We start from the raw sequence: 16,245 nt of genomic DNA, 5'->3' as shown, positions 1-16,245 counted from the left end.
AGGAAATAAGTAAACTGTATGGTACTCAAGAAGGTAATAAGTGCAATATAAATTAAAAAGTAGAGAATATTGTATTACTCAGGGTGCCAGCCCGAAAAAAAAAAGACACACTCAGAAATGTGATTAAAAAGCAATTTCAAAATGGATGTAGTTATGGCAGCATGGAGGGACTAGCAATACTGGAAATCTTTTGCCATATCCAGACCTGAAGTGGCAAGAGAAGGGAGCCATAAAGCAGCATGTGGTAGGTGCTATACCCATGGGAGTATAGTTGCCCAGCAGAAACTATAGTTGTAAACAAAGAAATGTGTGCCACTAGGTCTTAGCAAGACCTAGGAAATGAGTATTCTGACCTCTCTCTTCTATTTGTAACCTCCTGAGAGTGCCACATAATAGCCATCCTCAAAGTGAAGCCACAGAACAAGGGAGCCTGAAAAGCAGGCTATAAAGATCAGCTTTCCAGAGCACTAGGCAAGTCAGAGAAGTGTGAAGAATGGAAGAGGAGGCCCCACAGGGTTAGTTAGTGAGAGAGTTAATCATTGTGGTATGGGTACATTACAAATTTAATGATTAGTATAGGTTCATCTTATTATTGAATATGTTGGTCATGTTCTAAAACATTGTTAGTAAAATATACTTTGAACACTTCATATATTGTGTTGTCTACCATAAAGTTTAGCAAACATAAAAAATGCTTCTGTTGTATAATAATTTCTGATTATCAAACAACCTGTGTGTATATGAATTATTTATCATAAGCTATTAATGAATTGTGTAATTACTATACTTAAACACTAGAAATCAGATCATAAATTCTTATTTTTGGAAAGCTATCAAATAAAGTGTTTTTTTTTTAGTTGTAATATAATTATGTAGTTCTATGAAAGTTCTGCTAGCTTCAAGAGTTAATATATAGAGCAAGATAATTGGTGAAAGCCACTTTTTAAAAAAAACAGATTTGGTGGTTCCCAAGTTCCCCTAGATAAAATTTGTGTCATTTAACAGAGCATCAAATGCCTTCTGTGGTCTTCCTTTTGCTTAGCACTCCGCGCTTACTCTTTTCATTCACATTCATCTCTAGCACTTAAACCATTTGTTGGGTCCCCTACACATAGTTACACAATTATCCTATATTAGATGTGACTGTATAGCCTGTTATAGACAAGGAACAGATACCTTACTTCCTCATTTTCAGACCTTACTACTATTAATTCAAAAATATTATTTTATTTTGGATTGTGATATACTAATTTAACTATATTATAACCAATTAAATACAATATAATTTTGTGATACAATGAAGCACGTCTTTAAAATTAAACTAAATTATTGTTCATACAGAATGTTCTATGTTTATTCAGTAAATATTGGAACTCCAAGGGAACACATTTAATAGCTAAATGTTAGTAATTGCAGAGTGTGATGATATAATTATAAAAATGAATATAAAAGTCTCTATCTTTGGTTATTTGAATAATTCCCTGATACCAACTTTCAATCTTCTACTTCCAAAAATATTACACGAAACAAATAACTTTAATTTGGGCCTTCTAGTTGGGTATTCTGCTACTTTCAGTTGATGACAGTACTAATGGATGCAACAAACTTAGTCTAATATGACAGAGGTACAAAAAAAGAGGTAAAGAGAAATACATACAACATTTAAGATGTAAGGGTATGGTAATATGAATGTGCTAAAGATGGTGCTAGATCTTCATTTTTTGAGAAGAAAGAATTTTGTGTTAAAGTTACTTCAGAGATGAGTTAGTCAAATAAACTAGAGGAAAATAACATTTGGGGAAGGGTAACAATTTGAGCAATGCAAGGAAAATGAAAAACCTAACTATGTATAGGGGACCCAACAAATGGTTTAAGTGCTAGAGATGAATGTGAATGAAAAGAGTAAGCGTGGAGTGCTAAGCAAAAGGAAGATCACAGAAGGCATTTGATGCTCTGTTAAATGACACAAATTTTATCCAGTGGAACTTGGGAACCACCAAATCTGTTTTTTTTTAAAAAGTGGCTTTCACCAATTATCTATATTTAACAGGGAGATGGAATAAAAAGAACTCAGGAAAAAAGAGAAAATATTTAAGGGATATATGAGAATTAGGAGAACTTAGTTAGATAGCAGTCATTTGAACAGGCAGTTTCAATAATGATAGAAATAACCGTTCTTAAACTTTTGTGTATCACTTTTTATTTTTTTTCTTGTGTACCTGCATTTTCTAATATGCGTTTTGAAATCTACACTGATTACATATTTAAAATTATTTTTTAAATAATTTTTTAGCCCACTTTTATTTTCTTGGAATTTGAAAATAGCCTGGAATACCATAGCTGAATGACTTATCTGTGTGATATTATTGGTAGATGTAAGGAAGGCTATCCTTTCTAAACATTATTACGCACGCACACCAGTTAATATACTTATGATACACAATGAATTTTTAGTGCTGATTTGTGTGTGGAATTTATTTGAATACATAAAAAATATAGTCTCAATTACCTAGAACAAAACTATATGGCTTCTTCCCCTTTTATATTTTTGATGTCATAATTTTTTATCTTGTAATTTCATTATAGAGTTGTACTAGCTATAATTATTTTTAATTATCTTTTCCTTTAACCATTATGCTATAGTTAAGAATTTAATACACCATTATAGTTAAGAGTTTAATACACCATGTAACAAAAAGAGTTACAGTTTCTAATTCTGACTATTTATCACCTTAATCAGAGTTTTGTGTACTTTTGCCTTTTTGTTTCAGCCTGAAGAGCTTCATTCAACATTTCTTGTAAGGCAGGTCTAGTGGTGGTGAATTCACTCAGCTTTTGTTTGTCTAGGAGATACTTTATTTCTCTTCATAGCTGAAAGATAACTTTGCTGGATAGAATATTCTTGGTTGGTACCTTTTTATCTTTTAATATTTTGAGTATGTCATTTCATTCTCTCCTAGCCTGTAGAGTTTCTGCTGAGAGATCTAATGAGAGTGCTTTCATAGATTACTTTTCCCCCCCTGTTTGCCTTTAACTTTCTTTCTTTATTGTTTACTTTCAACAGTTTTAATATAATGTGTCTTGGAGAAGGTCTGTTTTGCACTGAGATAATAAGTTGTTCTATTAGCTTTGTGGAGTTTTATATACAGTTCCTTCCCCAGGTTTGGGAATTTCTAAGCTATTATTTATTTAAATATGCTATCTGCTCCCTTTTCCGTTTCTTATCCTTCTGAGATATCCATTATTCTTATGGTGAGTTTTCCAATAAAGTCAGTTCTCATAGGATTTCTTATTTTTTTGCAATCTTAGTTTTCTCTTGTCTTCCACATGAATTAGTTCTATATTTCTACCCTCAAGCTTGCTAATTCTCTCTTCCATATGGTCTGTTCTCTTTCACACGCATTGTATTGAATAATTCATCTCATTGAGTTTTTCAGCTACAGAATTTCTGTTTGGTTCTTTTTTTTAGAATTCTAGTCTGTTTAGTAAAGTTTTCCTTCTGTTCATAAATTTTATTCCTGATACCATTGTATTGCCTTTCTAAGTTTTCTTGTAGCTTGTTGAATTTCTCCATAATAGCTATTTTAAATTCTGTATCAATTATATTACAATATTCCATGTCTTTGGGTTTGGTTGCTGAAAAATTGCCATGGGGCTGGGGGGAATACCCTATTAACCACAATTTTTCATGGTGTTTGATGAGAAGTACCTTTGCTTTGATTCTAATAGTTCAACAGGTTGGTAGTTAGGGGCCTTCTTTCTGTTTTCCAGAAGGTGGCATAATAGCACAAGTTTTTTTATTTCTTTTACTGGCACTGATTCACTACTACAATTGGGAGCACAAAGATAATAAATAAATAAATAAATAAATAAATAAATAAATAAATAAATAAATAAAAGCAAAGGGAGACAGGTGAGCTGCGGGTAGTTTGCACTTAGCACTTGGGGCTTATGATGTGCCCATGGCCCAGTAGAAAAATCCTCAAATGGGGGAAGTGTCTCAGAGGTCTGTGGGTGGTCTTCTTCCTCCCTGGGGCAGATAACAGGAGATGCTTCCTTCTGTTCTCTTTGTCCTCCTACTTTCTTTTTCTTTCCCTCCCGCTCGTCACTGTGGTCTCTCTTCAGAGAGCAACTGATACCTCCCAGTAACGTATGTCCCTGAGCAGACTCCCACTCACTATCTTCACCCTCCACCGCCTTTACCAGAAATATTGTGCTGGCTTATTGCCTAGCCAGCTGTTGCTTCCTCTGTTATCCCCGTCCCTGTCACCACCAGTTAACCAATGGTCTGATCCACCCACTTTTGAGTGTACAGACAGATGGATATCTTGGATATCGTGGTATGTCTGATTAGTTGAAAACAAAAGGAGAGAGAAAAAAGGAACAACTCATACCATTATAATGATGACCTAAACATCATTTTTGAAAATTGAAGTTCAAAAATCAGCAATCATTTGGATTGACTTCCAGTTAATGATAACAGATTAAACACATTTATTTGCCCCAATTTTCACCTAAAATTTTACTAAAAGGCAGTAAAATATTCACATAGATAAATACCACATTCTTAAGTACAAAATTAATAAAAGAGGAATCTATAGGAAAACATGGATTAGTGGGGCCTGATTTAATGAGTTTTAAGAAACATGATGCTTGAGATATAGCAGTAGACACCCCAAAATAATGTGATTTCCACTGCAGAAACCAAAAAATCCTCAGAAATTGATGCTGTAAATGTGGAGACACATTTGACTTGAAAACAAAAATGTTTGTTGACTTGCTGAGCTCTAAAAAAAACAACGTGTAGCTCTTTAGAGTCTTCCTTTACACTAGCAGAAAACTGAAAATTTGGTCCTTTTAGACAATGATCCAGAGATATCTGGAGTTCCTCGAGGAACTCTATTTCAGAAGTACAGAAAACAAGAAGATCAATTGAAAAAGCACACAGTAACTGACAAAATTTCTAGGCCCCTTCCCACCCTCATTTCTCTATGTCCTTTTTTTTTTTTTTTTTTTTTTTAAATCTAAGGAACTACTCAATTTAATGTTTTTTAGAAGCAGTATATTTCATATGCCATGGGACATAACTTAGCTCTAAAGGAAAAAAGAGTTGTACTCATTGTCACCATCAAAAGAAACAGAGAGATTCATTATGCATAGGAGGAGTTTCATTTTTATGAGGGAAATGACCCTTTTACTCTCCCAGTGGAGCTTGGTGGAATGGTAATGGAGATTCCATGTTTTAATGGAGGAACATTCGGCACCATGGCACACGGATAATACCTAGGTGCATCGTTTTTGGACGTCATCTCTTACTGCAACCAGGCTTGTATCCTTTGGGCAGGGAAGAGGAATAGTTTTAGCTGAATATTATAACCAGCCTGAAATAAATTTCTGAAGATGTTGCCAGATTATTTATTTGAAGTCTTCACTTGATAAGCCTTGCCTAAAGATGCTGAGCTTCTGCTCAACTTTTTAGTGCCTCCTTCTGAAACATGAGTGCACAGCCATGAATCTCTAAATATCTGAGAAGAAAACCTAAAAATAAAATCAGATACTGAGACAAACCTGTAGGAAAAATAAGCTTGAATGACCAAAGATAATTTCCTCAGAGAGATGAGAAAGATAGATTGCTATGAAAGAATACTCAGAGAACAATTCAAGAGTTGTTTGAATTAAACATATATAACAGAACTTGTTTCTTAAATTAATAATTGTTGGACAATAAAGTTAAAAACATTTTCTTAAAAAGGAAGAACAACATAGGAAATAAAGAGAGTTAGGATAATGAAATTTGAGAAATACTTCTGATGTCCAATACCAAATACTAGAAATTCCAGAAATAGAGACAAAATTAGGTCATGGTACAGACTATCTGTCTGTTTAAACTGAACGATGATGAACATTTGTAGGGTTGCCTGTGTCCTACTATTATCTGATTGCAAGTTTCCCCCAATAACCTCTAATTTATATATGCATTTCTTGGTATGATGACAGTTTATGCCCACTATACATGATATCAGTTTAATGGTTAAAGCATCATCATTTATTCCTCCTTTTTGTTATACATAATATTCATTCAAATTTACCAAGTCCTTCTGGTTTTACCATCTTCTAAATATTTCTTAACTCTATCCTCTAACATCACTTTGATGTTGAATTAAGATTTATTCACTTCTTGCCTTATTGCAGTAGCCTCCAGAAATATACAATCTAATGTGAAATCTTTATAATGAATAGGCATTGATTCTTATCACTGGGTCACTTTATAATGACATTTGCTTTTTGCTACTGTTTTTAACTATTTGAGATTTTTCTATTTAAGTGAATTTAGTACTCAGAATTGTTTGCTCTCTGCCTCCTTCTATAAGAAATGGTATGTGTGTAATGTTTTTTTCTTGTTAAAGACCAATAGAAGAGGTCAGATTGAGATTAATAATTTAAGAATTAGGCTTCACAGAAGTATTTTATCACATGAAATTACTTCTACCTCGAGCCAAATCTGGATTTTATCAGTGTGTGGTGGAGAGAGGAAAAAAAAAATCTACATTTAAAAGTTGGAGTAAAGGATCTTTCAAAAATAAATATTGTATGCTATTGTTCTGCAGTGAAGTGTTATCATAATTGCAGAGGAAAATTTATTCAACATATAGCAAGTATGAGCAAGGTTCCTTGTAGACTCCTCCTTCAACAAAGATTGGTCTGATTCAAGAGAAGAACGACAGCATTGGACTTTTGAAATCCAGTAGGGAGGGCATGTAGACATGCCCTTAGAAGATCAATACCTCAACTGGTAATGAGAAGTAGAGTCTATTTCAAGAAGTCCAATACCAAAAATGATAGATTTGGAGTTCTATTACATTTAAACTTTCAAACTGAAACAGAAGGGCTAAAGAACTCATAAGAAAACAAGAGAGAGTCAACGGTCTTTAATAAATCACCCTGTGACTTTTTCCACGACCAATAACAGTTCTATTACAAAGACTAAATTAAGATCTAGGTTTCATAGCTTATTTTGAAGGTGTTTCCAGGGGAAAAAGCTGAGGCAGTCAATTTTCCTTTTAAAGGGATGACAGAGGCAAATACTCATATGCCAAAGAGCTTGAATATCTTTCTGGATGAAGCTGTCCTCGAGGCAAGAAAAATCAAATGAAAATCAGTCTTGAGCTTTGATGAGTCTTGATCTTTTAAAGTTTTATTTCTTAAGCTTGAGCAAGGTTTTGTGAAGTTTTTGCTCTACTTAGGTTATTTTAACTATAAGCAATGTATCTTGTATCTGTAAGTGCCACCTTAGTTTTACATTAATTTTAATTATTTTATTCTAATACCGATCTAATAAAGTATTAGATTCTATCATTTTTCTTAGTCTGAAATGCCTGTTTTGGATTTTAAGCCATGGACTGTTTCCCTGTTCAGTTCTAATTGTATTTCTCCCCCAAATTCTTACATTAGTTTCTAAATATAATAAAACATTCTAATCAGCTAGGGATTATTGTAGGATTACGTAGGATACCAGGATTCACTATAAATGTTGGTGATCCAAGCTCTTTCAAGAAAGAAACAAGATCCTATATTCTAATTTACATTTTGGGATTATATCACTGTATTCTTTAAAAATACCTATTTAATCAGCTTTCCTTCCCATTACCAGGATGAATGGAAACACACACACACACACACACACACACACACACACACACACGCATGCACATGGAATTATATATATATTTAAGCTTAAAAAAGATAACTTAAAAGTAAGTAATCATTGATAGATACTGTATCTCTGACTACTGTCCACATAACACTTGCCTAAGAATTTCTTTAACTTGAAGTAATAATGTCAACTAGCAAGTTAATGACTATTTTCCAGACTCATGTATTCAAGTTTAAGAGATAATCACATTTTAACCTTTGCATGCCAAACTGGTTTGTGATGGGAAGTATATAGATTTATCAAATGTTTGAAATTTGTGTCTGGAAATTAAAGCTATTATTGTGATCTTAGCCTATTAATTTTCTGACTACAAGTTTCTGTCTACAAATTTTATAAAGGTGCTCTTTATTCTTTAGTAATTGATTTTCAATACTTTTGTACCTTTCTCTAGTACTTTGACCTTAGCCACAATTCTTTTTCTCTCACTCTGGCTCAATTTCCTCTTCTGCAAATTAAAGAGTAGAAATGAATCGTAATTAAGTCTCCCTCCATCTCTAGTATTCTAGATCCCATATTCAAATTAATGGTCATCTGATAATATGTTATAGTAATGTGCATAAAAGCCATTATTTTCAGAGTGTTTAACTGTCAGACACTGGGATAAGTACTTTGTATTATCCTGTTTAATCTTGGTAATCATATAAGCTATTATATGAATTAGACAGTTCAGGGGGAAAAAAGGTTAAGAAGTGTGTCCAGACACATAAACAATATAAAATTTGGAAGACATGTTTTAATACTAAGAGCAGGCACTTTAATACTCTCCTATATAAAATTATTGCTTCTGATCCATGGACAAATTGTGCTTCAAAATTCAAAGTATGGGAAATCCACTTTCCCCCTATATAAACTTCATTATCCTTGGGGTACAAATCTGAGTGAATTATTTTTTTTTCTCGACTTATATCCAGTGTTGCAAGATTCCCAGCCACCCCTTATAAGTACCTAACCCTAACAAAACTGGGGACAGTTGATGACTGACTGTCTGAAGACATCCGGGAAATTCTGTGGATTCTAGACATAGTACTTCCTATCCCCATTGTGTGGCGGACTGAAAGACAATTTCCACGTGGTGCTTGGAATCAATCACCACAGCCATTACAGCCACCCCTTTCTCTGTCCTCTTTTATCGGTATGAGATGCCCAAAGTAGCCAAGCAATAAATTTCACCTTCTAATTCAATGTGAATATTATATCCTTTGATGGAAACATTGTTCTCAGCCAGACCCACAGTTTCAGACAGAGGAATAAAAAGTTATTTCCGTGGAACTTTAGGTCTATTAGTGAGAAGGGCCACTCTCACCCCTTGATTCCCAGACTTGTATATTCTGACTATAGGAAAATGACATCCATAGATAGCAGTCTCTGCTTCAAAGATTTGTCTCCCAGATGGTATCATAAATGTTAGCAAGCATTTTTCAAAATTTTAAGGATTTATATAACTGAGTAATTCTAGATTGGCTCATAAAATTCCCAAGTTATATCTGACCTAGTAGGGCTAGTGCTATTCAAGCCACCTCACATATTGATGCCATTTGGCATTCATGGCACAGATACAGATTAGTTAGTTATGCAATATGAGCCAAAATATTGTGTGCTCAATAAAGCTGTCACTCAGTCATATCCAACACCAAAGCTCAGTCTGGGTGTACCGTAGTTTTCTCATGAGTGTCCTCTCTAAAGTTTCAAAGGATAGTCATTGGTGGAAAGAAGCAAACATATCACCCCTGTGTCCACTGCCCTCAAAGTAACTAGGTTCCATTGCCACTTTCCTTAAAGGCATTCCATCTAATTTATTATATTTGGTGTAGACAAACGAGCAAATCAAATAATACCTGAAATATGCAGTAGCAATCTGCTACCCATCATACATAAACAATTATCTTAGCAACGTGTCATTTTAATTCATAATCACTCAAGCAATAGATGACTGGTTGTTCCGCAATTTCCACCCTATGCAAATCAAAGGTGACCTCTGTCTCATCTTTTCAGAAAAATAAACAAATTAGTAAGTATAGCACAGAAATTGTGTACCCCAAATTAGGTCTAACTTGCTACCTATCAGTTGAGTGATCATGGAGTTCTGTGTCAAACCTTTTCTACAGATTATCTAGAGTGTTGATAGGCCAAGTCCATAAATATTCAGGAGTCCCTTTTCCCTTCTATCAGCATCAGTTCCATCAACACCAGATTGGGAGAAATAGCTAAAAGTATTATTTTCTTGCTCTGGGACACTATCACTGAAATAAAGTTACTGCATTTCTTCCATTTCCCAGCTGGTTATAACGTATGCTTTGTGCCTTCTCCCGACTCATTACAATCTCTTCTCATATCCACTTATTACCTGTTTTAACCCATACCCTTCCTCCCTGGTAGCGTTGTCTGATTTAGAGAATAAACGGGTACATCAGTTTCATCAGGACTTCCTCTTTGGCCTAATGTTAGGCAGATATTGTAAGATGTGATAGGAAAGTAATGAGAGGTCTGATACTGTAATATAGTAACATTACTATATTCAAATTTAATTCTAACTTAACTATATGGAGAAGTGATAATCTACTCCGATAATCCCCTAGGAATACATGCATGCAGTCAAATTCAGTAATGTGGATACCATGTCCTATGGCTTGCTATCTCTCTTTCTAATAATGGTAATCGATCAAGTGAAGTGAAAGAACAGTTTTGGGGGGTGAAAAAGTTATAAAGTTGTGTAGTTGTAGTATACTCCACCCCCACAGTCCCAAATTCTAAAATTATTTCCAGTGGAATCGCTCTTATGCTGCCTTTCACTTGTGAAAACATTTAGTTGATTTAGGCAGCTATTCAAGCCTTTTGTACCACTTATATTAAATTGCAGATGTTTGTTTCATTTTCAATGAGACCACTGTTCTGAGGTTCATTGTACACTAGTAATATATTCATATAAGCAAATCGATGGACTATTTTACACTGCAATCTTTTAATTATCTTTCTATTCTGTTCTGGTTCTGTTATGGTTGGTTTAGAATAAGGAAAACCTAGAATAGAAATAGCTGTCAATTCAAGTCAACACCTATTTGTAGCTCCCCCAGGGCTACTAGTAGGGTCTAATGTAGTCTACTTGCCAACTATTAATAGCCACTATTCCTCCTGGATCTATGCTTACTGCCGTCTTCAAACAATTTATCTCTTGCTGATAAGGAATAGAGTCAGTTAGCCACATGTAAAAGCAAATACGTAGTCATTTGACCAGTCTTTGCATTGCTTAAATCCGCTCATTTCATGACCCCATTTCTGAAACCAGTTTTAGGGATCCTACTTAGAGAATAGTTTAAATATTCCAATGCACTTCTGAGCTGGCTACCAGATTTTCTTGGTGTGAGTCTTCATGATCCTCCTCATATTTTTCCCTCTAAATTCCCATAGGTATTTCTAGAATTGAGTGTATGCATATAGGATGTTTTATTGCATAATCATCTAGGGCCCATTTACATGACCATACCACCAGCATTATTGTGGCAGAAGCATCTGTACATATCGCCAATCCCCTCTGAGGACACAAGCCTAATTCTTTCTGTATTACTAAAATAGTGGCTCTCTGCTCTAGTGATGGCATAGATTTGCCCTTCCTTGTTTTCTTCCATTAGTCATCTTACCTTGTTCCCCCAGAGTTTTACAGTCAGCAAGATATTTTGCATCACATTTTCAAACAGCAATACTATCCTCAATTAAAACAAAAGCAAACAAACAAAACATGCAAACAAACAAAAAACATGCATCTTCTTTTCCTTTGGCTTAGAGAGAATCATAGAATTCAAATCACATAGCAATAGCTGTGGGCAGATCCTTGGAAGGCTTTATCATTAAACATTCAGTTAGAAAAGCATACTGCATATGCTTCAGTTGAACTCCCTGAACTTATCTGAACTGCACACATGACATTCTTCTGATTATATAATTTTTGCTTATCGAATGAGATTTGTTGAGCAGCTCCTTTTATATCTTGTGTTTCTCTATAATACCAAGGACATGATAGTCATTTCTGGGTTTAGGATTGCATGTCTATAGTATAGTCTCAACTAATACCTGGTAGCAAGTTAATGATTGTCTTTTAAAAGGGCTCTATTGAGCAGCTGCATCAGGTAGTTTTGTCCAAAATTCCAGTGATCACTGCCTGTATCCTAGCTGTAGACAGTTCTAAAATTATTTGAGCAATTAAATTAAATGAGTGAAATGGTGCTACCTGAGCAATAGCAGTTGTGAACTTCTTTTCTAATTAAAAAAGTTTAGTGAGATATAATTTACATACAATAAACTGCAAATATTAAAAGAGTGCACTATGATACATTCGATATCTAGTAGACACCTGTGAAACCAACCCTACAATCAGTATAATAACCATATCAATTGGCTTCAAAAGTTATCTCATGCCCCTTTGTAAATTCTATCACCTCCCCCTCCCTATCAGTTTCTATCCCCCACAGTCACTGATCTGCTTTCTGTCATGATAGATTAGCTTGAAATTCATATATTCTATATAAATGAAACCATAAAGTGGGTATTCACTTTTGTCTGGCTTCTTTCACTAAACATAATTATATGTTTAATTACATGTTATATATAAGTGAATCCTCCATGTAATATGAATCAAAAGTTTATTAGTTTTTAATCACCAGCTAGTATTCCATTAAATGTATATATCACAATTTTATCCGTCAACTTGTTTATGGGTTTTGGTGATTATCAATAAAATTGCTATCAGCATTCATGTCAAGACTTTTGTGTGAACATAAATTAACAGTGCACTGGGAATGGGATTGCTGAGCCATGTAAGTGTATGTTTAGCTTTATAAGAAGCTGCTAAGCTATTTTCTAAAAATGTCAAATGCTGTTGCATCTATTTTCTCCATATCCTTATAATGTTTGGTACAGTCTTTTTCTATGTCAGCCATTCTAATAGACATGTTGTGGTTTTGCACTGTGGTTTTAATTTCTATTTCCCTAATTATATTTCAGGTGTTTATTTGTCATCATTGTATTTTTTTGGTAAAGTGTATGTTCAAAACCTTTACCAGTTAAAATAACGCATTATCAAATTTGAGAATTTTTTTATGTATTCTAGATAAAAGACTTTGATTATGTATACTATAATTTTCAAATGTTTTCTCTTTGTGCCTTATCTTTTTATTCCCTTAACAATGTCATTAAAGAGTAGGAGGTTTTAATTCTGCTCAGGTCTAATTTATCAATTTAGTCTTTTATGGATTATTCTTTTGCTGCTCCCTCTGCAAAATATTTAAAATATGTGCCTACCCAAAGTCACAGAGGTTTTCTCTTATGTTTTTCTCAAGAGATTGTATACTGTGTTTTACAATTTGGTTTATGATCCAGTTGGAATTAATTTTTGTTCCACGTTATGAGGTGTAGATTAAAACTTGGTTTTTCCACATACGGCTATCTGATTGTTTTAGTAACCTTTGTTGAAAAGACTATCACTTCTCAGAAAGGCCTTTGCACCTTGTAAGATGGAGGTGATATTATCTATGTGGGAGAGATTGCATATGCATCATTATATCTACCTGTGTCTAATATTTTATAATATATTTAACATCACATGGCAAAGCGATGAAAAAGAACTGTTTAATCTAGATAAGAGGCATTTAAAATGCTTGGACCTAGAAGGTAAAGGGAAAATAATCATTTCAATGCTATCACATTTCTGTTAGTACATATTTCTTATTGTGCATATATTCCATCAATGTTTATGCTAAACAACTTGAAAATCCTTATTAAGAACCAGTAGTGAAATATTGTTATCTTGGGTTGTGAAAAACATATTTATCCACATTTTATTTACCAGAAACTTTCAGGATATAATTCTGTTTACTTCAGGTTGCTTCAGATTAAAACTCGACTCATAGGTTTAAGTTTTTATGCATATTTTATTTACAAATTATCTAAATTATATGTCTGACTTTGATTTAGAGATCAATGGCTTTAGTTGATTTTTAGTATTCTCTGGATAGAAACTGGTTTGTGGAAAACACGGTTTTGTCAGTATTTAGATTTTAATGTTGGTGTATTGACGTAAACGTGCTTGTAAAATCTGTTCATACTTTTAAAAATTAAAATTTATAGCTGAACATATGCAATGGGTAATTTTATTTTCTTTCTCAAATCAGCATTGGCAGTATATTAGAATCGTGTAATGGCATAATTAACCAAACTATTTTCTCAGTTTCACATTTTGACTATTCCTAAATACACTAACTTCAGATAAGATATTTAAATATATGGACACAGGTATGTATTAAATTGAAAAACAAAACAAAACACCATAACAGTCCAACAGCATAAATCACATGTGTTAAAAATCAAACACGTTGCTATATTATATATAATATGATTTTTAAAGAGTGGAATATATTGTGTTAATATGTAGATGTGCTTTCTTCTACAGTATCACAGAAGCCATATACTACATATATGACTATTTATAGCCATGTTTTCCAAGAGACTCATGTTTATATTGACAGAAAAAAAAACCACACTCCTTGTCTTTCCTTATAATTTGGAATGATTCTCCTGTAAATATTTTCGCCACTGTATCATATTCCTGGCTTTTCTTTACTCCTCTATGCCTGTTTTAATGGGTCTTTGACTTCAGATGAAAAATAGATGGAGTGCAGCCCTCCCCAGTCCTTGGAGGGAGAAAATTTCACAAATTGTTGGCTATCGCTGGCTTGCTACCTCAAGGATGTTGTCGTATAAATACTTGTAGAGAAAGTAACAACATAAAATCTTATTTCTATTGTAAGCCATTTATTTTCAGATCTAATAGGAAATTACACTGATGTAAGACTCATTTGCTTTGTGAATACAGTAAAATAAAATGATTCCTTATGTTATGTGGTCTTGCTGTAAAGAAACATGGAGACATACTGGTACAATGAAACATGGGGTAAACGGCATAGGGACCTGAAGCACAGAGAACTCTGTTACATTACTGAGATAGCCAATCACCAAATTACCCCCAGTTCTTGATAGCAATCAATCAAAACTGGCTCCCACTTTTGTAATTTCACCTAAGAATCATCTGTAGATGATTCTTTAAGAAGACTCCTCTTGTTTCCCTAATTGTATTGCACCTAAAGTTCCACTTGGGTGCTTTCTCCTTTACTTCAGCAAGCTAAATAAATCTAATTTTTCACTTGATCTAGATAAAAATATGTTCTTGATGGTCTTTGTAGGTGGGCTTTGATAATTATTCATTTTCAACTGAGATTTTGTTGAGACCCTTGTTGACACAGACTAATACCCATTCATTAAAGTAGTGTGCTAGCCTTGTGTCTAAGCCTTCTAGAGGTAAACATGCTGATGATAGTAAGGGAAGTTAATACTGAATCTGTTCTCCAACTATTTCATTGAGTCGTTCAAGATTCTTTTTTGTTGCCTTTTTAAGAATGGAGGATCCAGATCTCCTTGTTTATCTGATCTATTTGTGCTAATTTTCCTTCATGAAGGACTGACAAGTCATTCATTGGGCGTTAACCATCCTCTCTGTTTTTGTTTTTTTGTTTGGTACTGCTCTGTTTATTAGAGGAAGTTGAAGAGCACTGTAGATCTGATAAATGTCGCTTTTACTGAACTTGAAGAATAAAGCTCTCTTTAAAATTTTTGTTGATTTTTGTCTTCCCTTAACTCAAGCACCAAATTCAGAATTAAAAAAATATATATATTAAAATAACTTTTACATCAAAACTATCTTTTTTTCAGACAAAGTTTTCTTTGTATCATTAATCAACAAACTATCATTTGTTTCATTAATCAACAAACTATCAACACTTTCTTCAGTCTTGGCTCTTGTTTATGTATACAAAGTTAACTTTTAAAGATATTTTCTCTTCACAAATTCCACCTAGGAGGGGAACTGCTGATTTCTCAGTTTAGCCACAAGAAAACAGCTTGACCTTTGGTTGAGGAGCAAAGATATGCAAAAGAGATACTTTTGCTTTTAACTGATTACTAACCAGCCTCTAAAGGATTGTCTGCTGGTAAATTGGTTACCTCCTAGCACTGGCTTTTATGCATTATCCTTCTTGCCTTTATCTTTCTACAGGGCATGACTGTACGAAGCATAATTGCAGTAGTTACTTTGGAGAACTTTATATATATCCAAAATTGTGTATTTGAGAGGCGCTTTGGAACAAAATATACAGCAACAACAACAAAACACAAAAAGACTCAAAGGGAAAAGTCTTGTTTAAATAGAGATTACTTTGTTTAATAGAGAAGACCTCCCTCTTTCTTTTTCTCTACTATGAGGATTAATAAGTATCAACTTTTAATCATGAAATCTCTATGGAATTGTCAAGGACCCAAATTATTGTTTAAACCAACTACAGTAACAATCTCTGCCTCTCATCAAAATTAATTTTGCTTCATATATGCCTTCTCCCCGTCTTGCAAAGGGAACAGAATTAGACTCTCATATTTAACTCTCTTCATGTTTGACTATAGCTGGCTCACTCTAATTTCCATTTTTTTCTTTC

Source organism: Rhinolophus sinicus, chromosome 17 (genome assembly GCF_057876585.1).
Source record: "Rhinolophus sinicus isolate RSI-liver-muscle chromosome 17, RSI-T2T, whole genome shotgun sequence".
Classification (NCBI taxonomy): Eukaryota; Metazoa; Chordata; class Mammalia; order Chiroptera; family Rhinolophidae; genus Rhinolophus; species Rhinolophus sinicus.
Note: the sequence above shows the minus strand (reverse complement) of the source record.